General features: G+C 38.0%; 1 long non-coding RNA gene across 1 annotated transcript in view; it reads right to left on the reverse strand.

The window, feature by feature from the left end:
* The window catches only part of LOC116438403, a 40,951-nt gene extending 22,261 nt beyond the window's left edge, over nucleotides 1-18,690 (reverse strand). The window contains exons 1-2 of the long non-coding RNA XR_004237719.1: nucleotides 18,584-18,690; nucleotides 6,982-7,026 (exon numbers count right to left, since the gene is read on the reverse strand). This is a non-coding gene — a long non-coding RNA (uncharacterized LOC116438403). The remainder of the gene's footprint in view (nucleotides 1-6,981; nucleotides 7,027-18,583) is intronic.
* Nucleotides 18,691-23,403: the final 4,713 nt, after the last annotated feature.

A 23,403-nucleotide genomic window follows, 5' to 3' on the forward strand; every position in this document is an offset into this window, starting at 1 on the left:
TTTTTTTTCCAGGCGCAGTTCTAGCACAGGAAGTTGCCAACAGCTGAAAAACCAGAATCAAAACAGGGGCTACTGCCACATTAATTAAACAGAACTCATTCTTAGAAACTGGGTCTTCTGCAAAAAGGGAAGAACTAATTCAGGGCCTCATTTTCCACAGCACCCTTTAGTTTTCAGGGCTTTTAAACATTTTTAAACATTTTAAAATTTGATCAAAAATAATGCCACTTTTTTTTACTATACTCTGCTTGCCAAACATGAGTCCCGTAGAACCTGCCAAATGTTAACTTTAAGTTTAGAAAGCTTAACTTCTTTCCAAAGGTTGTCATACTCTCAGAAACAAGGATGGGCTGTCAATTGTCCAGCATGGGAAGTGTTACCACTCTGCTACTACAATTTTTTTAAAAAAGAACAATTCTAAGGAACACATGATGAAGCTGGAGTATTACGTTACTACCTTTTGGGAAGAAAACATGTTCCAATTTCACATGTAAATTGTTTTAAAGGTACAATAAGATCACAGAAATATTTTCTTTTTCTGTCTCTTACGTAGTTACTTACACGAGAGGAAAAGACCCATAGCACAGTAATAATTCAAGAAAGTCTATAAAACAAATCAGAAATGTATAAACTTGCCTATGGAACATCTCCTTCTATTTTTAATAGAATATCATATTAAAAAGCGTAGGTGAGACTATTTAATTTTTCTCTCCATCTTTCTCTGCTGTGATTTACTACTGTCCACATTTACATCTAAATAATGAACACTCCTGCTGGCGTAGGTTATTTTAGCACAGAACGTTTTATTATTTTACTTGATTTCTTTTTAAAGATTTATTATTTTAGCACTGCTTCTGGTCACTGATGAGAAGCATAACTCAGCAAAAAGAAAACAAAGAGAGCTAGGAGCAAGAAAAGTAATGAAGAGAAAACTTAGCACAAGTTTTTTTTCTTGGCTATGAACAGAAACTCCATTTGCATAATAGTAAAAAGACCATGCTTATAACAAATTCAAGGAAAACATTTTCCAATTAAATGTTTCATGTTGTAATGCTAGGTTTAGTGTAGCAAGCTGCAGCTTTCCCTGAGAGGTCAGTGGGGCTGCTTAGGGCAGTGTGACCATTGTAGCTCTCCCGCAGTCCATCTCGGATGTCTCCGCACTCCTGCTCTGGTAGCTCTCAGCTCTACAACACAGTGACGGCAAAGGAGGTGAGAAGGGTCCCTACATGAGGGCTTCAGAGGACCTTTAATAGTTACCTCATGTCCCGGTGACCCCCAGAGGCAGAGAGACCTCGTAATCCAGGTGCAGGGAGGTTTTGTCAGATCACAGGGGCGGTACGTGGGCGGAGTTGGGGTACAGGAACCAATAGGGAGAGCCCAAGGGAGTGGCCAGGGCTAGGGGCAGGGGACAGTGGGGGGAACAATGTGAAAGGCATTTAATAAATGAATCAGTGGGAAATACAACACCACAGTTTCACACCAAGCCTGGACAAGAGAGAATGTTATATTTGGCATTTGCATTCAGAAATTGCATCTGCTTTTGGTGCTTTTTGGTCATCTCCAGATAATGTTTTGAATATTCTGTTATGGATGGGGCTCATATATTTGAAAAACTGTGAAACTTTAATGCCCTTATCTATTAGCCTGAATTCAAGCATTCACTTGGTCTCCCTCATTTGGTTTGATCCTCTGATCAGTACAACTCAGCAATGTTTTCACCTCCCATTTCTAAGAAATAGTACAAATCAGCTTACCCTGGTCAAGACACAAAGACTTTCTCTCTAAGAACCCAACTTTGAAACATATATTCAGTTCACGATAGAGAAAAGTGTACTCGATTCCACAGTGCCTAAGGAAACTGCTATGAACACAGGATCAAATGTTGTTGCTAATAAAATTTTATTGATACAGGAGAACTTACGGACTTACACATTTTGGATCTTTTGTACTTTTGCTCAAATGATTGAAATTGCTAGCTAAATGAGGGTTTATATGTGTATGTATCCTTGTTTGTTTTTAATGAAGACTAGTTGAACATGCACTTTGGGAATTGGAGACAAGTGACAGATTTAATGTCTTAGCTTGTTTTGCTGATTCAAAAGACATTTCTCTGGAGTGGAGAAGACAATGTGTGAATAGAAGTAAATGGCTTTTCATGTCTACTCCTATTAGTGGACAAAATGTTACAAGGATTCCAGGATGCAGCTGTTGAAAGCAAGGTAAGATGTGCTGCCTAAATTCGGCTGATGTTTTGGAGTGACATTTACATTGCAAAGGAGTTCTGACCAGAGATACAGCTACAGTACTCCTCATATTTCTTACCATGCTGCTAGTTACAGAAAGAGTAGATAACTCTTTGCTGCTGTTCAAGTACAACAGGAACTACAATCAAAGACCAATCCCTTTTGTTAGACTACTCTGTTGTAGGATATTTGGAATGACAGTGAATGTTAGGCCAGCACATGTGCCACTAACTCCACATGGTTAGATGTAGCAAAAACCAAGAGAGCATACTGCATTACAGTAGGTATGAGGAAGCATATGTATTTTTTTTTCCTGAAAGGCTCAGCAGCTCAGTCCTTTGGTGTGACAGGAGTACCCATTGGTACTTTCAGGGACCAGTCTGGCCATAGGCTTTGTCAACAAAGCCTGCGGCCCCACATACTGGCCTTATTAGCACACAATAGCATGTTAAGGTGAAGCACAGGAGAAGCTTTGAGACATCCTGATTTCATATTTAGTTTTAAATAAAGCATTCCTTTATCCAAGATCAATCTTTTGTGACACTCAGTCCAAATGCATAGGCAGGTATATGTAGTCCACTCAGCAAGAAATTATCACTTGCTCAAAAAATTATAATAAAAAATCCACGGAAATTAAGGTTTCTCCACTCCCCAGTGATACACAAAGGCAGTTCAGCTTCTCGGTACAACATTTCTGTGCCTACCTTATATTTTCTGCACACTGGTGGTAGGAGGAAATGCTTGTTTTTGCAGATATCTCAGTAGATAGGCAATGGATGACACTAGTCTACAGCAATTGTGACTTGCTTAAACTAGAGCTACTCATTACTTTTGCAGTCATCCCAGCCTCTCTTTCAAATTACTGCATGCAATAAGGGAATTAAGAAGAATGATTTCGCCCTTTTAGATGTTTTGCACTTATTCATTGATGAAAAGATATGCAGAATATTGATCAGTCAGTGATGCAATTGTTTAATTTTGGAAAAAAAATACATTTTGTGTATGTCAGCTTTTTTCAAATAATTGCTACATGGGATGGTGATCAGAAAAGACTGAAAATAACAGTCTTTAAGGATATGGCTTGACATAATGCTTTAGAGGTATTGTTCAATATTGTGTAGTTGTACTCTAATGCTGAAGAAAATATCTGCACAGTGCCTTTTCCTGACTTCTTTTGGCAAAGAGTTACACTTTGAAAACAACAGATTTAGAGCACCTTAGCAAGAGTTTTTGGTGACAGAGGATAAACAATAGAGAACTGTAATGTCTTTAACATTTCATGAGAAAAGCTTTCCTTTCTTTTTTTTTTTTGTGGTAAAGCTCATACTCTTGACTTTATCTTTCAGCCCTATGCGCTGGCTAATCTTGGGACTATGGCAGTTTCTAACACCGGCAGTGATTACTGATTTCTACTGATTACATTTAAAAGCCATGCAAAGTTTTGTTTAAGAAAGATTTCCTTTTGCATTGATAAAGTAAGATTTCAGTATCCTTCTCCCAGCTTTTCTCTGCTGTCTCCTGAGATGGATAGCAGGGTTGTTCAGACCTAAATCCAGTTACGACTATGCTCTCTACTTTTCAAATCCTTTGAGAGACAGGTCCAAAGTCCAACTTTTCTCTTGACTTCATAGAGTTAGACCTCAGGGCTAGTACATGGTGCACCTTATGTTGTCCATTATCCATACAGATATCTCCTCTACACCAATTTTCACACAGGAGGTTGAATGGAATGCTAACTTTGCACGATCTTGTTAGCCTAGCATGTTTTTTTACTAATGTTGATGGAAAATCCACACTGATTCTCATGGATCAGGTACAAAAGCGCAACTTTCAAGCTCTACAATCCATTTAATCTCATTTGGTGTGACTGGCAGGAAAAAGAAGTGGTAAAATGTAGGGTAACATATTTAATGCAGCTTTCCAGAGGAAGTGTAGCTCAAGATATACCTGTATTGTCTGTTAAAAGGCCGAGGAAGCTTTTTAGGAATTGCCTACGATGCTTTTTACTGTCTTTGTTGGTGAATGTCAAACAAGCTTCACAGATTTGCCAGCCTTTGACTCATAATGATCTTTGATATCTCATTGATATGGAAAGGGTCATATGAGCTTAAAACCTGTTCTAATAAATTCAGAGAGATTGTTATGGGGAGAACAAGTACTTGTCTCCACAGGCAAAGTAATGGTTCAGTGGTGTCCGGTAACCAATGATGCAGTCATACCAATAACAGCAATGCTGTTGATAATACGAATTACTCTCTCGTCTTGAAGTCCTGATTAAGATCAGGACCCTCTTTTATCACCCATCCAAAATTAACTTCCGGATGGCTTTATATTCTACCTAAGAAAGACAAAGTCAGGGTGGGAGACCAAGTCTGTTACCCACCTTGGTGCAAAGAGACAAGTGGTATTCAAAGAGATCAAGAAAAATATCCAAGACTGCCCAGGAATTCTTTTGCATTGGAGTAAAAACTTTGTATTATTCCCCTTAAGTCTGAATCATTCCTTAACTACAAACATACTCTGTATCCCACAGCAAAAGGTAACTGAGAAATGTAGTGCAGGTACATCTTAACCGATGATTGCTGTGGGACAGATGTTAGGGAGCTCTTCTACATCGCTTAGATACAAGCTAAAGGGTTTTATCTCTGCAATTGCACCATCCCATCTCTGTAGACTTAATAGTACAAAATAAATGGAAAAGAAAGCTCAGCATTGGGTTCTTTATTTATTCTATTTATTTGACATGAGAAAGAAATCTCTACTCTTTCCTTAGCAAATTGAATAAATGCTATTCGTACTTTGCATACTGCAGAAGGATTTTCTGTTGGGAAACTACCTATGTCAGTATTTGGTCATTTTTATAATTAATAGCCATGCGTTAATAAACATTTTCTATCCTGACTTTTCTGCTTAGGTGTATAATTTTACTTTGGTAAGAAATTACTTGAGAGTTTGTATATATAAAGTAGTAGTGTTTGGGGGATTTTTTGTTTAATTCTGCTCATATTTTTTATTTTGCCAGTCTCTGTAAATGCTTCTTTAGCATCTGTACGTATGTTTTTGCTGAATAAGCATTTAAGGATAGAAATACACCACTGTCTGCCTGTGATTGATGGAAAACAAAGGTTCCAGGCAATGCAGACATTTCATTGACCTCCAATAATTGCAGGTGCAGAATCATAGTTCTCCTTTGAGTACACTGTCAGTGTTTATTTAGGTGCAAAACTTATTTAGGTGCAGTGGTTCAATGATTGCTTGTTTTAGTACACCTAGATCTAAAACATATTTCTTCCTAGCATAATGTATGAAGAGAAGGACCAGAAAAGTTTAATGCACTACTATTTCATTTTTGTCGCTTAAGGTCTGCTGACCAGGGATATTGTAAATATTTCTCCAAGTGCAGGGAATTACCTCCAAAGTTCACCATAAAGCAGTTTTCTTCTGGTCTGATAAAGCCCAAGAAGATACGGGAAGTTTTACGGGGTTTAGTTGGGCCTCTGGTGTATCACTGAACTTGGACTTTAAGCCTCTCTTGATTAGATCCCATACTTACTCACAAAATACTATGTCCAGATTCTCAACTAAATCTACAGTCAAAACATTAAGACAAAATGTCTAGAGGACTGTCTTCCAGCAGAAGAGAGCAATAAACAGGAAAACAAAACATTCATAAAACTGAAGGTCCACTTCCAAAGAAATTTTGAAAGGCAGATGTGTTTTATGAGAGTTATTGCAGCTATATTCAGTGCCAGTGCACTGCAAGATTCTTTCCTTCCCTTCAATGAATAAACATATCTGTTTAATGTGAGTTAGAGTTGGTATATATCCAGTTAAATAATGATTGTGAAGATGGGTCTTTTAGGGAGAAGTTACTGTTTTGTATAATCCTCTATACTCAGCTCAAGCACATGACCTGCTGCTGCAACTAATCAAGGACTTCTAGGGGAGTCTAATGGTGTGTGTTTGAGCTGGAGGTCAGCCTGGATGAACACATTGATCCCTCCTGACTTTACAGCCTAGCAACTTTTTGCTTAATGAGGGTATGGCTGTTAAACAGGTTTATTTCCTGTCTCCACTGTAATCTAAACAGAAGTCTAACAGAATGTAATTGAAAACAAGTGAATGCTGGATGAAAGAAAAATATAACATTTTCTGCTTTTCTGGATGAAGTATTGTCAGTGTTACAGAAAACATAATTTTCTTTACCTCATAAAAAGCAAACAGGATTTCAAATCTGTGTTCTTTCATGTCATGAATCATGAAGGAGTATACAGGCAGAACCAAGTCTCTCCTTTGTCAAAGTGGTGTAAGCTTGCTATACCCAGAAAAATAGAGCTATAAATTGACACTTAAACAACAGAGACAGATACTGAATATAAGAGACCTGATTTTTTTTCAGATATAGGGACATCTGCAGTGGTCAGCAAATACGCTGTCATTTACACAGTACCATACATGTTAAAGAGAACTTGGGATTAGCTTTTGCCCCAATTCTTTTACCAGAACATTCTCTATCATTAGACCACTGTGCTGCTTGTCTGAAGTGGCTGTACTCGCCAGAGTAAAAAACCTCTCCTTTGGAGAACATGCAGTTTCAAGCATCTAAGAAGTGTAGTGGCATGCTGGTCATCCTGTACACGGCTCATTTCTAGAGATGAGCACACATCTTTCTATTGCTTTGATTATTAAAACATCAGTATTTTTCCTTTGCTTCAAAGAATAAAAACCTCTGATTTACCTCCAGGAAGCTGAATCTCAAAGACAGACGAAATGTTGAGTGAAACTGAAACAGACAAAAGAAAGTAAGTTCAAGAACTTTAAGAAAAAGCTTAGTTAAGCAGTAATTCTAAATAATTTACTATGGATTTGTTTCAGATTTTTGGAATTCTGCTTTTGTAGTAACTTAATCCATACTTTTGCTCCAATTTTCCAGATTCCTGGAAACCACACAAGTTGTTAAGATTTTAACTGTACCATATGGAAGAAAGCTGTCTTTCTCAACATACTGTATTTTTAATTACAGGACAGTACCTATTTTCTGCACAGATTTCCTAATTTTAAATTTTGAAATATCTATGTAAATATCCCATAGAAAATTAGAATTCCAATCTGTAAGGCACTGTTGCAGACACTTAAGCATGAATCATTGGCTTGAAATTTAAATAAACAGAAGACTAAATTTATGGTCAAAAATAAAGAAAAAATAAATAACGTCCGACAAAGAATTGTTCCTACTTTGCAGATGGAAAATGGAGTCAATGCAAGATTAAGTGATTTGTTGTGACCAGGGTCATGCACACAACCTATGGCAGCACTGGCATTGAATTGCTGCCTCCTGACTGCCAAGCCTAACAGGAGAAACTTCTTTCTTTTCATCATACCTTCTCTCTTCTTAATTCTTTCATGTTTTCCTCTGATAAGTGGATGTCACTGGGTGGCAGAATGCCTGGTTTATCAAATATTTTTCATTAAGAGCATATGTCAGAGCTAGACTACTTCCAGTACTTTCCCCTTCAGTGAAACCTCATCTACATACCCCCCCCAGCTTTCTGGAAGACACAGTTGAGCACCAAGTGCACCCTCATTTCTTCTCGCCATCATTGTGCTAGACACATATGTTCTCCTTTCTGTGGCAGCAGCACTAATGTTCAGGCTTCGCTCATTGCTAGGCAGCTGTTTGCACTGTAAGGAAGAGTTCCTCTGTGCAACAGTGGGTCTCTTGGTTTGTCTTTATAAAGCACAGAGAACAGGCCACTTGACTGCCAGTTCTCAAATAGCACATAAAGTAACCTTAGTTATTTTTTCTGAGAAGAAGAAGGAAGTAGTAAACCCTCCTGCAGAGCAAAAAAGCCAGGCTGTTTGATGCATTTCATGTAGTTACTTTCTTATGAAATGAAATAAACTCCTTGTCTTACAATAGCACATTCCTGATGGAGTTCTGCACTCTAGACTACCAAATTCTGGACTGCACAATGCATTTTCAAAGAATCATGCCTGCAAGTTAATAAAAATTCTCTTTGTGGTAAACACAATTTTTCAACATTGTCCTCCCTGAGCTGCAATGTGGAAAGATTTTACAGGGAAGAGTGTCAAAGGGTTAGAGAGCAGAGCCCTGTCACTGATGGAAATATTATACGTCAGATCTGTAAGGATGTTACAGTGATCAGAAAGAGGAATGCCATGTTAAACAATGTTATCATCAGCACACTGGAGGAATGCTTTTACTTCCTATAATGTTACAGAGAGTACTGACCTCAGCCTGTATGCAGTAAAGCGCAGCACAGATTTGCATTAGCTAAACATTTTTGACCTTTCGTCTGCAGCAAAATGGTGCCCCTCACTGCAGCTGAGAAAGTTGGAAATTCTCTTCCAGTGTCTCTAGTTCTGGCAGAGTTGATGCTATTATGCTCTGCAGACTGTTTATACTGTTATACTATTTAGTTTACTAGAAGTGTCCAAATTAATCCAACAAGCAAGAGGGAAGAAGATAACTTCTGTTTTTATGCACACTCCTTTCTAGCACTGTACTCCTAGCTGTCCTGTATATTACATTATCAAAGACCAGCTCAAGTGAGGATGAAACAGACCCCCACTGTACTTGCTAGATTTCAGGTTCCCAGGGAACACTGGTATCAGTCTGGACAGTTTGATGTAATCCTACTAATGTAGCTGAAGCTATCTGGGCTCAAGGATTTATTAGTTGTGAACGTTCATTTTTGTTTTTACTGGGTTAGTGCCAGTAAATAAGTCACCAAAACCACTAGCTGAGTGTCATATGATAGGAAAAGGCTGGGATCACAAGTAAGCCTTCTGTCTTTTAACAAAAAAAAAAGTGCTGAGGTAAGCAGCGTCAAACCCAGCTGCATCAACATGATGGTGGGAAGACAAACGAGAGCTTTCACTGCTGGATACAGGGGATAGAGAGCCCACAGTCTGAAAAACCTCTTCATATCCCAGAAACAGCTGTCATAACTGAAACTGCGAGGGATTGCTCTTTAAACCACGAGCTTTGATAAGGAGTATTCTCTCACCAAACCTTTCTCTAGACAATAAACACACTGCTAGCAGAACAGCCCATCTGAAAGGTGACTAGAGATTTAAATACCTTCAAAGGTTTCCAACCCAGTCTTTTTATAACCTCTCCCAAATGCTTATGTTGAGTTCCCAGCTGGCATTTCTGAAGTATCTATCACTACAGTATCTGGCTGCTGAGCCATATGATCTCAACAATACTGTGTAATGTAAAACTTCTTAGACTTTTTCCTATGGGAGGCTGAACTTTACAAAGTTAGATCTAACATTTACCTTGTTATTGGTAACACTGAATCATTAAAAGAGACACAATAGAAGGGACATGGGGTCATTTTAGAATAAATATTCAGGCAATGACAGCTTTGAAATATTCTGTTGGCTTCTCCCTGTGTGTATTCTGGGAACAGGAGATCACGTGAAGTCAAGGGTGATGAAATGCATGTGCTCCTGATCTGACCTGCTACGAAGGGGGGAAGGTAGGAGCGACATGCAAGGGTCTAAGCTCTGCATGTGAAAGTCTGTGTGTGCATGCACGTGCATGCAACATTTGTGCAGGGCAAAGAACATAGAATCATGAGGTGGGGGAGGGAGGTGTTTGGTGCTGGTGGTGGAATGAATTCCAGACAGGGACTGCTTTCTCTCCACAGGGCCTGCCAACTCCTTGTGGCTGTTGCCTGGGCAATGGCTGGGGAATTATGAGGAATGCTTGGAAACTATATCCTTCTGTTGGGCTCATGGATGGAGTAAAAGGGAGTGGATGGCTTTTCTCTGTGTATTTCTTTTTTATATTCAGCAGATTAGACAGGCAGGTTGCTGTGGCGACGACATGGAGGAGGTCTCCTGCACACCTGCACCACAAACAAGGAGTCCTGCCAACATAGACTTAAGGAATCCCAAAGGCATCTTTTCCTTTTTTTTTTCTGTTGCTTTTTTTTTCCTTTCTTTTTCTTTCTTTCCTGTGGCAAGTGCAAAAGAGAAGGGAAAATGGGAAAGAAGAGGAGGATATGGCAGAAGAGGGAGGAGGGAGAGATGAGGAGAAAAGCCAATCAACATTCAAACAGCTTAGCTGAGCAGCAGTGCTTGCTTACTGTGAAATAGGGTATGCATAAGCAAGATTGCCAACCTGAGCAAGGTGCCCTTAGGAGAGAAAAAAGACAAGTGTAATTTTGGTTTTAAGTACTGAGTGTCCTGAAGTTCATGATGTCTCTGGTAGAAACCTAAATAAAGTAACTATGGAAATCGCAGAAATCAGGCACAAGACACAGAGATGTTGCTGTGGTGTGTAAAGCTAGAAATTTAAATTACTCCTTTCTATCTGGAAAGGATAGACATATTTGTGTTTGTGCCTGCACATAAGATTCCATTTCCTAGAGATTCCTGCTTTTTGAAAAAGCTGAAGAATGGTGTGAAAATTGACATTATATGCCTGCTCCTTTGCTAAAAGAAAGTATCCAAAGGAGATAGATGTGGGTAAGGATAGTAAACCTTTATAACCAAGAAGTCCTCAAGACAAATGTGTTGCTCTGGGATGCCATGGCATTCCTCCAGCTTCTCCTATTGAAGTAGTCAGCTAATGAAGAGATACTGTCCTTTTCTCATATCTCATGGACATCCCCCCATCTTCTTCAAGGCTTTCCCTTTTCTCTTCTCCTTGTCCTTTTTCTCCTCATTATTTCTTTACAATCCCTTTCAGCAATTTTTCACATCATCTTTTCTTGACGTCTAAAATGACTGCTTCCATGCCTACAGCACTATCCAATATACATACAAACAGATTAACTAAAATTAAAAGTACATGTATATTAACAGATAGAGCATGCACTTTTAAGTCTTTGTTTCTGCATATACCAGAGTCTGGTTGTGATTTCTCCACTTTGTATATGTGTCTTGTCATTGGTAGGATGAAGGCTTCCACCGACTAGGATGTTTGATAAACAAAAAAAAAAAAAAAAAAGGTTGAAGTCTTCAAACTAATAAAGTTAGCAAGTACCTGGAACCCACACTGTAAGTGGTAAAACAGGAGGGAGAAGTGGAGACTGGAAGGGATTCAGCGACTTTGACCACCTTCTCATTCTTGGATACAGCAGATGTCAGGAGTGTTTGCCAGCCTCCCAGGGAAAAGAGCATTTTGCTGTTCTCCTTACTGCTCTTCATCCAGTTGCTTTTTTCCATGCACAGAGTTTCACATAAGTAGAGAAGTATGCAAGAAAGCTTTCTGTGGGTACCAGTGATAATGAGCTTACAATTAGAGAGTGGATTACTCAAATATAAAGAAATTCAGTTGTTCTCATGACCAGTTGTATCTTTGTAAATAGTTGTCCAATGTATTTGTAAGGTGAGGCTAAAAAACCAAGTTTCTGCTGCTTGGATATCAGTAATTTTCATAGAAGTTTATCCACATTTATAGAAGGTAACAGCTTGTTCAGATCCCATATATTCCGTTTCCTTTTCCTTGCCTTTGTTTCATTTTAAGGTTAACTCTAGCTTTTCTCCTGGATAAACTGCATTGCTGTGTCTATGGCAATGTTTATAGAACAAGCACTCTATATATAATCTAAAACCACCATAAATGTAAAATACAGCTATTGCTCCTCAGGTTATTCAGAATCTGAGCTTAGAGTTCATGTTAGTAACATTTGGAAGGACAGCTCTGAAAGAGATTGCATGTGCTCCATTCCAGATAAACTGATTGCATAACACCTTTGTTCTTCAGTCAGGAGCCTGGGGGGGGCCTCACACAGGCACATTTCTTTACTAGAGGACAACTGTGGGTACTTTAATGCCCTCTATTGTGCTCTGTTGCAGTGACATCCTACGCTAAACTCTATTCTGCACAGAAAATTCTAACAAAGTCGTGAGTGAGTATATGATCCTGGATGTGATGGCAAACATGAACTGACTGTTCAAAACAACATACTTTATCCTGTCCAAAGGTGGCTGAAGACAGTGGGAATTCTCTTGCTGTCAGTGGATTTTTAATGTCTTTGTACATTCAGGAAATAAAATCAACTGCTTTACTTTTCTCTCTCTAAAACCAAAACTTCACCAGTAAGGAGTGTATGCAAGAGATAAACCAATATTCACACTTTGATTATATGCAATGAAGGGAAAAAAAATCTAATTGAGATAACAAAGCAAGGGAAATAAAGGAGAATTCATGGAGAAAATACCCTTCTTGCTTCCTATGGCTGGCTTGCATCTACTGTGTTTGCTTTTCCCATTTACAAGTTTCTGAGACCCATCTTACCTGACAAATCTACCCTAAGCAAAACACTCAAAGAAGAGTGGCACTCGTCTTGCTGAGGGACAGCTGGGACTATCTCTAACTGGCAGGCCTCCTGAGCACGCAGAATTCTGTAGCGTGATCCAGCCAGTGCTGGGAATATGAGCTGAAAGATATTAGAGTTTTATGAGGTGATAGTAATTTATCAGGTAAAAGAAAGGAAAAGAAAACCAAGATTTGTAGAATGGGAAGCAGTATCTGGGGTAAACACAGTAGATATTATTTCTAGAATCATATTGAAAAGAGCTGAAAATACCAGCTTCTAAGCCACATTCCAGTTTGATGCTTTGTAAGCCTCTACTCATGGTAAGGTAGTCACTCTAAATTTACAGGAGTTTTATAGGGGGTAATTAGTTTTTGCTTATTTTCCAGCAATACCTCTTGTTTGCTTTCCTTTCAAACTATTCCATTTATTATTGTAATAAACACAGAAAAGACAACTGACTTTCAGACAGATAAAGAGATTTTGATTGAAGAAGCATTTGGTCAATGACCACTAGTTTGTTTTTGTTACATGAAAAATGATGCATTGTTTGCTGAATTGAAGATGAGTTTTTTCAACTGTCCTTGAAAGTTAAATTAAAAGAGTAAGATACGGAGTGGTCCATGCCTGACACAGAAATGCAACAATTCGGAAATCTGCGTGAAACGCCTAATAAAGAGAGATTATCCTGGTACCCCAGAAAAAAATGGTGATATATTTTTCTTTTAAAATACTGCATGAACATGTATGATGTTATCATTTTGCATCCTCAGGTACTTCCCAGAAGAGTGAAAAACAAAGGGAATGCAAAATGGCTTGAGAACCCAGCCATGTACAAAGAAAGGTCTTACAAAGGCCATTTAAAAATGCCAGATATAGACCCCATTTTTTTAAGGGTTAGGGTTGTTGATCTGGAAAACTAAAAACATCCAGCATGAACAGGTATGTAAGCAGGGCATCTTGGAAGGAGCTACCGAAAGCTGTTTGACCCGCTTTTGATATCCCTAGGTTTCCTCCCAAGAAAAATTAGAGGCTGGAAGTGGCCTGGTCTCTTAGTGGCCCCACCTCTCTGACTAGAGAGAAGTACAGTTGGTGGATGTGCTGCGCCACACTAGCAGCATTTTGGAGAAGACCCAGTGGTCTGGCCTGCCCTTCAGGTTGGCAGCCCAAGTGTAAAAGTAGGTCTGAGTGGAAGGGGAAAAAGGACACACAGTAAAAATCAGGGCAGGGCTGCAATCTGGGGCCCCAGCCAGACTGAACTGCTGTGAATTCCCCTCTGATATTGTAGGAATGGAATGTGGGTTCTCATTATGCTCTTCCTATGCATGGCCATCACATCTAGCGTACAGGGTTCTTCAGAGTCTCAGGGCCGAAATCCAATGCTCTACAGCTGGCTGACACCCTTCCCCCTCCTCAACTGCATGTGGAAAAGGGGAGATCTGTTTGTGTGGCTCGCCTTAGACCGACTTGTTCTGGAGCTGTAAACTGCTTCAAGGCTCTTCAAGATGAAGGACTATGTAAATATGGAGCAGTTATCAATATAGACGGAAAGCACATGCAAATTAAATACTATAAATGTGTTTGTAATTAAATCAATGTGTTTTTGCTTGAAAATTTGGCATATGATTAATCAACGTGCTCTGAATGAGTGCAAATACTTTTGGTGTATATTGCCAAAGTATCTGAGCAATTTAGTACCCATGGAAGGTACCCACCTAGGTCCCTGGAAAGGAAACCCACCATTATATGAATATTCTCATGAGCCTTCTTAAAAGCACCATTTTAAAAATAAACATTGCAGAAACCATCATGTTCTACTTTTAAGCCTGTTCTGAAGTGTAACCACCTCTGGGCTGAAATGTGCCAGCTGTTTAGTAATGCCTGGTTAACCCTGCTTTCCATTTTAGAAGAAGTGAATAACAAAACATATTAATTCAAACCATAATGTTTTTTAGATGAAATATTGCAATTTATGTTGGAATTTGATTAAAAAATTAGAAAAAAACTGATTCATTTGGTTTTCACTGAAATGTACGTAATGCTTAAAGGTTAGATAACTTCACTGAGCATCTAAAAACTGATAAACATTCCACCTTGATTAAAACTTTCTTTCCTTGTTTGAAAAATTTTGTTTTCCAAACAGTACTTAATTTTACAAAATATGGTAGTGTTACATATTTGGTTTTAAGCTTTAGTAATATCTAAACTTGATACTGCTTTTCCAAGAGCTCATTTGAGCCTTCATTGCCCTTCCACATACTTTTAGTTTTCACCTGCATGAAGGCATGTGGTTTTGAGCAGTGAAAAATTAAGATTAATTTTATATGTTATGATTCTTTTAAATTCCACTCTTCTTGAACTCTGCTTTTCAGATATAAAGTGTTATTATCTAGTAATGCTAGCTGTTATTACAGATTCTCTCTCTTCCAAAGCATTTTAGGAACCCAGTGTTACTCTGGAAGGTACTCTTGCACAAGCTCTTCTGTCTTTTTCTTCCACCAAATGTAAAACTTGAGGGTTAAACATTCAACATATCTTGCAAAGTTCTCATTACATCCAAACCCATGCCAATCAATTTGATTTAAAATTTCTAGATGTTAACTGAAATGAATAAATGGGAAGCCCTGGATAACTGTCTCACTCAATGCAGTAATACCTTCAGTAACAAAAGAGATAAGATTGGTTTTTTGAGAGTCTTTTAAAAGCCTTTCAAAACTTTTGCCAATAATTTGTACATATACATACATATTAATATGCGTTTGCCTGATTTTTGTTTTCCTGTTAAATAATTCTACATCCCATACACAGAGTATGAGACACAAATCAGAAGAACAGATGATAATATTCCATTGCATCTGCATTTTTCTGTGGATCATTCCTGGTCTCTAAAATTTATCAATAATTTGGTATTTCTTCGGGGATTTTTTCATTCTTTAGCCTACAAAAGCCAGTGAAGCCTTCACTGACTGCTCTCTCCTTTTTGACTTTTCAAGTCTAGGGAATTTTACCAGGAAAATTTTCATTAGTTTCATTAATGTTAGCTGACATTAACAAAAGTTATGTATTCTATCTACCCAAGGTGATTTTACCTTCACGTGTATTCTGCTTTGCTACTATAAAAGCATCTAGATTACTTATTAGTTAGAAAACATCTTTTCAGGCATACACCTACTACAGCTATTTTAGACTGAGATTTAGGTATGATTGATTGTAGAGCCAGCAATTATAAGGGGAAAATTTCAGAATGTGTTGCTTTATTTTTAATTAAATAAGAAAAAAAGAAGAGGTGTCGCCAAAGTGGTGTATACATTATTCTGATTGTGTAAAGAGGTAAGGCATGCAAGAATGTCCTGTACTGCTATTGAAAGGTATATTACCATTAAAATTGTTATTGGAAAGCTTGATTTCTTGACCTCACCAGAGGTATTGCAGATAGATGTGAATTCAGCTGTAGGTTATGGGCCAATGGACCATTCTTGCACTGTGATCAGAAATAGTCAGGAATGTAAACCCTGCTATAGACCTGGGCTGAAGAGATCAAAATAGCGTGAATTTGGGGAATGTAGTCCATATGGGGCTTGCAGAAGGTCTTTTCTGGTCATCTGTTCATGGAGGTTCAGAGGCCTGTCGTTTCCATTCAATATTTGAAGCTGTACTGAGATGGAATAGAGATAATATTTTGCAATAATTCAGTCAAATCTTTAGATTTTCTGTGATGCCTCTCAGTTTCCAAAGGTACTCATGGTTCAGGAAACTCTATTGGGGTTTATCTAGGACACTAAATATGTGAACAAGCTCTTCTGGTACAAAGACAAACTTGAGCCAAGCCCACCTTTTGTTATGAAATCTACTCCTATTTTTCCAAGTCAGCAAGAGACTTATCTGCTTCATCTACCTTACAAAATAAACATTCCAAAACCAGGAGTATGTCATACTTACTAGTGCACTCTTTTGGAGCAGCTACATCCCTGAAGCACATGTAAATGAAAACAGCACCAGAGCTATTCTCCATCTTGTTTAGCTAAAGAATCATATAATGTTTGCCAATATTTGTTTTCTGCACCCTTTGTCTCAGTCATCTTGTAATCTTAGGGTAAATGGATTGTGGATTTGGGTTTGAATTCAAAGCTGCAAGAAGAAATGTACTTACTGATCTCATTCTACCTCTCTGTTCTTATGGCCCAAACACTTGGCCAAAAATCAGGTTATTGGAGATTGTTCAGTGGTAAGGAGCCAGATATCTTTCTTGTTCACAAAAAAGATAGGTTCTTTTCTTTTCGCTCTGAATATGGAGAAATCAAGCAGAAGGTAACTGTCTACTCACAACTTCAAACCTTTTTCACCTCATAATAAAAGCTGTTTAAATTTGCTCTTTTTTCCATTCTGTGTTGGTCAGGCTTCATTTAAAAGCCCTTTTTTTCAAGCTGTTCTATTTTCTATTTTTTTTCTACTATGAGGCAATTGATCATTCAGAGAATGAATTCACATCAAATCATTCTGTGCTACTGCTCTGGGCAGCAGAGAGCACTTACATTGATTCAAGGACCATGTTTGTTTCCGCTGTGCATATACTTACCAAAGCTCAATGGCTTATTTGCCTGCAAGCTGGCTATTGTGTTCATGGACCTTCATCCTGATAGTATAACCCAAACCCTGTCATTACCTTCAAGCTAAATGACTGATTTTTACATAAAATAGGGAGAAAATATCTTAAATTATTGCAGTGGGCACATGAATATCAGCAACCAGAGTTAAAACACAAAAAGACACATGTCAAGTTTTTCCAGTACAAGTGGTTTCTAGGCTGCTAGGTTTCTCAATCTAAGAAACTCACAGTTTCCCAAACACAAATGTAGATAAATCGGTGTTAGGTTGCATTTGCTTTATTATTCCTTTGACTATTAATGTGTCTTTTTTTTACCCACATGGTATTTTTTAAAGCTTTTTCATAGCTTGATAAAGAAACATTAATCTGGCTGAGTGGAACAGCTGCTGCTCATACTGGCACTAACTATCTGAGCTGTTTATTTCTTCCCCAACCTCCCTCTTAACAACCCTTTTATTCCTTGTGGCTTCATTGTAATTCTTCTACAACACCCCTTTTATTTACTCAAAAAAAGTTAGGGTGTACTGCTCTTGCTAACTCCTTTGCAGAAGGACTTGGCCCAGTCTAGGTGAAAGTCAATATAAATCTTTTGACAAATGGGAATAGGTTCAGGTCTTATTGAAAGAGAACATGAGATCAAAAGGTCCATAAAACTTCTGGTTTCTGTCCCATGCCAAAATGTTGCTGCAGTGAAATTTTATTTTTTAGTCTAACCATGCTAAGAGCACTGAGACAACTCCATCCCACCCAGAATTACATGTAGAAAGCTCTTGAAATACAGTGAAAAGCTTCGGTAGTTCAAACTATGAAAATCACATTCCTTATCTCCCCAGATGGCCTAGAAAGAACATTCAGACAACAGAGATTAAAGATAAACTTAAAATTTCCGAAGAAAATATACTGTGGAATTTTTGCACATCTGTGGCACTTTCTCACTCTCTGCTAAAGTGATGCAGTTAACTGAAAAATGTCCTGTTGGGGAGAATTTTTTATCTTACCACACCTAGAATTCTGGAGTCAGTCTAATGAATATCATGTTGTTAACAGCTCTGAATTTAAACTGGGACACAGGACATCAGAGTGAACTGTGATCTCTAAGGCAGCACAGAAACAGTTGGCTTGTGTTGAATACTCAAGCTGCTCGCCACTTTCTTTGTCTCCATTTTTTTCTGTATTTCTTTTTTCAGCAGCATTATGTACTTGTAAAAGCAGAAGAGGAAAGATACAAAGTCAAAAAAATAAATCCAGGGTCTAGCAGCTTAGCTATCCCCACCATCTGTTCAAAAGGACAAAACATTAAAATAAAACAAAACTTGTGGTCCAACAGCTATGTCTGCAAAGAAGAAACAGTGCTACACTTTAAATTCTAGGCAACACCCTTTCGATCAAAATATTACGACAACAGATAGCAGTGACCACATTTAATGGATACTCACACAGCTAGGCCATGACTCAGACTCCTTACTGTTGTTTGGAATTGAAACCTGAGAGCAGAGAAGCGAGAGGAAAAGAAACCTTGTGTTAAGCTGGCATGCACCAGTGAATAAATGGCTGGCATTTGCAAAGCTGCATTGCAGGGGAGCTTTTAACAGTTTGCCACTGCCAGCTGATGTCTCTTTAAGCACCACTGCCAAGAAGCCAAAACTGGAAGCAGGTGCAGGGGCAGAGGAACTGAATGTGGAAAGGGAGCGAAAGAGAGAAAGCACAGTGCTTCTGTTGTTAAAGTTCTCTTGCTTTCATTAAAACATAAACAAAGCTTTACTTTAAATTTGAATAATAAATTTTGGTGTGATAGACTCCTGCCTATCCAGTTTGACAATCCTCTTACTTTTATACACTGAGGTAAAAGAATTTTGTTGAGCTTTTTGCACCCCCCCTCCCCCCCCCCCACCCCGTAAAGCCTTGGATTGACTGAGAGAATGCTGTATACTGATTATAGCAGCTTTCTTTTGGAGATTGAGAGCATCTGCTTTGTAATGCCTCTTGTTCCTTCCCCTAAGCAAAGTGCTTTTTACAGACTCCCACCCCCACTAGTCCAGGGCCTGGGAACAGAGCAGTTTCCCCAGATCAAGTCTCTGTCTTTGCTGTGCCATGTCACTGGTTCAGGACCTTAGTACACTGCTGTCTGATAAGATGCATAGCAGGAAATAGTAGGTGCTAAAAATTTACATTTGTCAATACACTAATGCAATGGGCTACTGATTATTTTGTGAAATGTCTTCTGTTCTTTTTCTTAAGATCAGTTAAAAAAAGCATCGAGACAGGTATAGGCTGCACAGTAGGGTTTTAGTAAGCTCTGCAAGAAACTTTGTGAGAGGTCTTGGCTGCCTTTGGGATACCTCAAAGAGGAAATATATTCCCTAATTATAAGGAACAGAAGGCCAAAAGAAAAAAAGAGAAATCATCTTTTTATGAAGACAAAACTAAAACCTTGAAATGCACATGGCTGAAGGTGGGAAGCTTTTCTTAAATTCTTTGCTAAAAGCCTTGATTTTTAATCATTTTATAGTTACTGTTCCCACAGATTAGAGAAAAGGTGTGTCACTTTGTAGTCAGAGCTGTGAATTTGGGCATCTTTATTTTTTTCTACCCTTTAAGGAATTCCTATTATTCTTAGCTAAAATATTTTCCTTTCTGGTTTGCTTTTCCTGTAGAGTAAAAACAGTAGGTAAAGCCATACTGGGCAGAGTTAAAACAACAAAAAAAACCAAAATAAAATAAATCAACATACATGAGTGCTTCTGTGTGGCGTGTGTTTTAAAATCATTCCTTCCCAGGTTCTAAATAATATGATTTTGAATCAGAAGCTGTATTTTTATTTTGGTTTTTTTTCTGTCTCAGGACAGATTGTGTAAACGAATTTGATTACTGTCTTACTGTTTAGAAGCAGCACAGTCTTGAAATGACTTGCTTTTCCAATTATACAGACTGTGTATTATAAAGGAAAATATTCTCCTTTTTGAGTTTATATTGCATATTAAAACACTTTGTATTTTTAGTGACAGTGAATTTTCTTCCTTTAAACTTTTACTTAATATCCAACTGCTTCTTACTCTCCTTTTAAAAAATGCCCAGGAAATTAAGAGCTGAGATACAGACATGTCTGTATCTCCATCTGTCACTCATCTTTATAATGGCACCTCGTTGGAGAGTGATAAGGAGCTGCTTCAGAGTGGTAATATTCCTCTGGCTCAACAGGAAACATACAGTCTGTCTCAGGATAAAAAGAGTACAGAACACAGTGTGGTGCAAAAGAGAATTTACAAATCAACAATGAACTCAGGCTGAACATCCAATGCTCAGTAAAAGTGAGCAGTCCTTCAAATATTGATGTAGACATTGTAGGATTTTCAAAATACCTACCGTAAGCTTTCAAGCTGATACCTCCAAATTTTGCAACATGGGGAGAAATAGTCTTATTCTGATAAAAACTGAGATTCTCAAAAAAATAATTCCAACAGCTAGATCTTTTTAAAAAGTACCAAAATGTTTGGTTGAGAATAGAAGTAAATCTGTGGTCTTTTCAAAAGGGAGAATAAACATAAGTAAATAAGTTTTCTGTGAAACACAATTGCATATGAGACTGGCCACACATGGTAAAACATTGAGGCTTTCTTAACACATAGGACTGGCTTGGACAACTAGGCAACTGCTCATCAAACTAAAGGGAAAGAAGCAAACATATAGGTAGTGGAAACCAGGACAGGTGACCTGGGAAGGGTATAGAGATGAAGTTTGGTTGGGAAGGGATGGGGTAAGGAAGGCCAAGGTGAAGCTGGTACTGAACTTGGTAAGTGATTCAAAGAATAATGGGAAGGTCTTTTACATTTTTATTTATTATTTAACATATTTTTATGTTAAATAAAAAAAGGTCAAAGAAAGTGACCCTCCTGATAATCAATGCTGGAAACTGGAAAGAACAGATGAGGAGAAGGCTGAGTTACTCAACAATATTTTTGCCTCAGTCTTCAGTGACAACCTCTCTTTCCACACCTCTTGAGTGTATGGATGGCAGGATAGGGACTCAGGAAGCAAAAACCTTCAATGCATTTTTTGGAACAGTTATGAGCATTGAAAGGATATCGACCTGTTGGAGCAAGTCCAGAGGAGGTACACTAAGCTGCTTAGAGGGATGGAGCAACTTTGCTGTGAGTAACAGCTAGGAGAATTGGGATTGCTCAGCCTGGAAAAGAGAAGGTGACCTAATTGTGGCCTTCCAGTACCTAATGGGAGTCTACAAGAAAGATGGAGAGGAGTTTTTTACAAGAGCATGGAGTGACAAGACAAGGGGGAATGGCATTAAACCGAAAGAGAATAGGTTTAGATTAGCTATTAGGAAAAAAATATTTACCGTGTGGGTAATGAGGCACTGAAAGAGGTTGCCCAGAGAAGTTATGTCTGTCTTATCCCGGAAGGTGTTCAAGGCCACATTAGATGGAGCTCTGAACAACCTGGTCTAGTGCTAGTGGAAGGTGTCCCTGCCCATAGCAGGGTGGTTGGAACTAGATATCTTTGAGGTCCGTTCCAACCCAAACCCTTCTATGATCCTATGACTTTCCCAAGTCCTGTAGATCTAGTTTTGAATCTGCATGTGCAGTTTTCATAGGTCAACAATTCTCATTAGAAACCAAACTGCAGTCAGTTCCAAATGCAATGTTTCTCACGTGAAACATAAGCCAGACTGTAACATGAGAAGAGAATTCTTTGAGCAAGCTTCCGGGAAGTGCCCTGGATGAAGTTGTCCAGAGTGTGTGAGATTTGGAAGGAGTACCAAAAACAGTGATATGCATTCATGGTCTGTTCCAAAATATGGTGGGAAGTAAATGCTAAAGGTGTAGTATCTGTGTAAATGACGGATATGAAGCTCAGAGGAATCAGACAGAGTAACCTCTTTCTGCTCTTCATTTTTATCCTTGAACTAATATTCTCCTAGGTTTTTTTCTTTTTTAGGAGCATTTTAACTGATTTGAAGGTAAGACATATTTCAAAGGATTATCACAGGAAAATGAAACACTGTACCTTTAAGCACTCGATCTCTGCTAAACCTTGCTATAACTTCCCTGGTTTTATTTCTGCAGCACTCAAGAAAACATTTGAAACTCTAAGCACTTTGCAGTTATTGTTCATGATTAAAATTTAAAACAATGAGTGTTCTAAGATAAATACGTATATATCTGTGTATAGTTAGATAGGTACACACAAAAAGACATACACTCTAACAAAAGTACAATAGCTCATTTATAAAATCAAGAAACTGCAAATGGAGTACATTTTCTATAAACTGAACTGGCTTATAGTTATATATATAAAAAAATATACAGCCAGGACCTATTAAATGAAACCACAGACGAAGTGAACTTATGTCATCAGTCTTTGAATTTTATACTTTTTGAACACTGTCCAAAAATTATAATCCACTGTTTGAAATACTATATCAGTGAAGAAGGAGAAATGATCTCCCCATTACAAACCTATAGCCTCAAACATTCACATCCTGCTGTAAATATATCACATATTGTATCATGTTGCTTATGGAAAAATTACTTTTTTCTCCTTTAGTTTGCTGACCCTTTTGCTGTAGATTAATATTTGGCAAAGCAACAGCTCTAATTATTCCTTTCCATTTTACTCTACAGGAAAACGGTCTCTCTATTTTATATTTCCATATTCATGATGATCTCTACTGGTCAAATAATGAAATTCAATGCACCCTGTGGAGGATGTGGCTGTATATATGCTTGCAGTTGCTTAGTGTCTGAACTACAGTGTTTTTGTTTCGTGCGCTGGTGTACTTAATGATCTTTACATGTAGAATGCACTTCTTGGATGGGTCCTAAGTATTATATATCTAAAAGCATAATAATAACAAAATATATACCAGAAGGTCAGACTATCTTAAATATGATAATAACAACACTAAGTAACTCAGCATAAGAAAAAAATCTCTCATGATATAAACAAGCATGGTTGTTTCTGGGTATGTTGTGTTGGTAGACTGTAAGCAGAGAAATACTAAGCACCTTCAGGATGGGATCCTCAAGCATCTGGGGCCCAATTTCCAAAGTAAAACACAATATTAGGTCATTATTAGCTTCTGGCACATATTTAAATTGTGAAATCAAAGCCTTTAGGCTTTTCTTGCTTTATATTCTAGTAAATTGCAACAGGACTGTCCCTCCATAGCATAAAAATTATTCCACTTTCATTAACAAAGCATTTGTTTCACTTTCCATTTCAGCACTTATTTCAACAACTA

Source organism: Corvus moneduloides, chromosome Z, assembly GCF_009650955.1.
Source record: "Corvus moneduloides isolate bCorMon1 chromosome Z, bCorMon1.pri, whole genome shotgun sequence".
In the NCBI taxonomy this organism is placed as follows: Eukaryota; Metazoa; Chordata; class Aves; order Passeriformes; family Corvidae; genus Corvus; species Corvus moneduloides.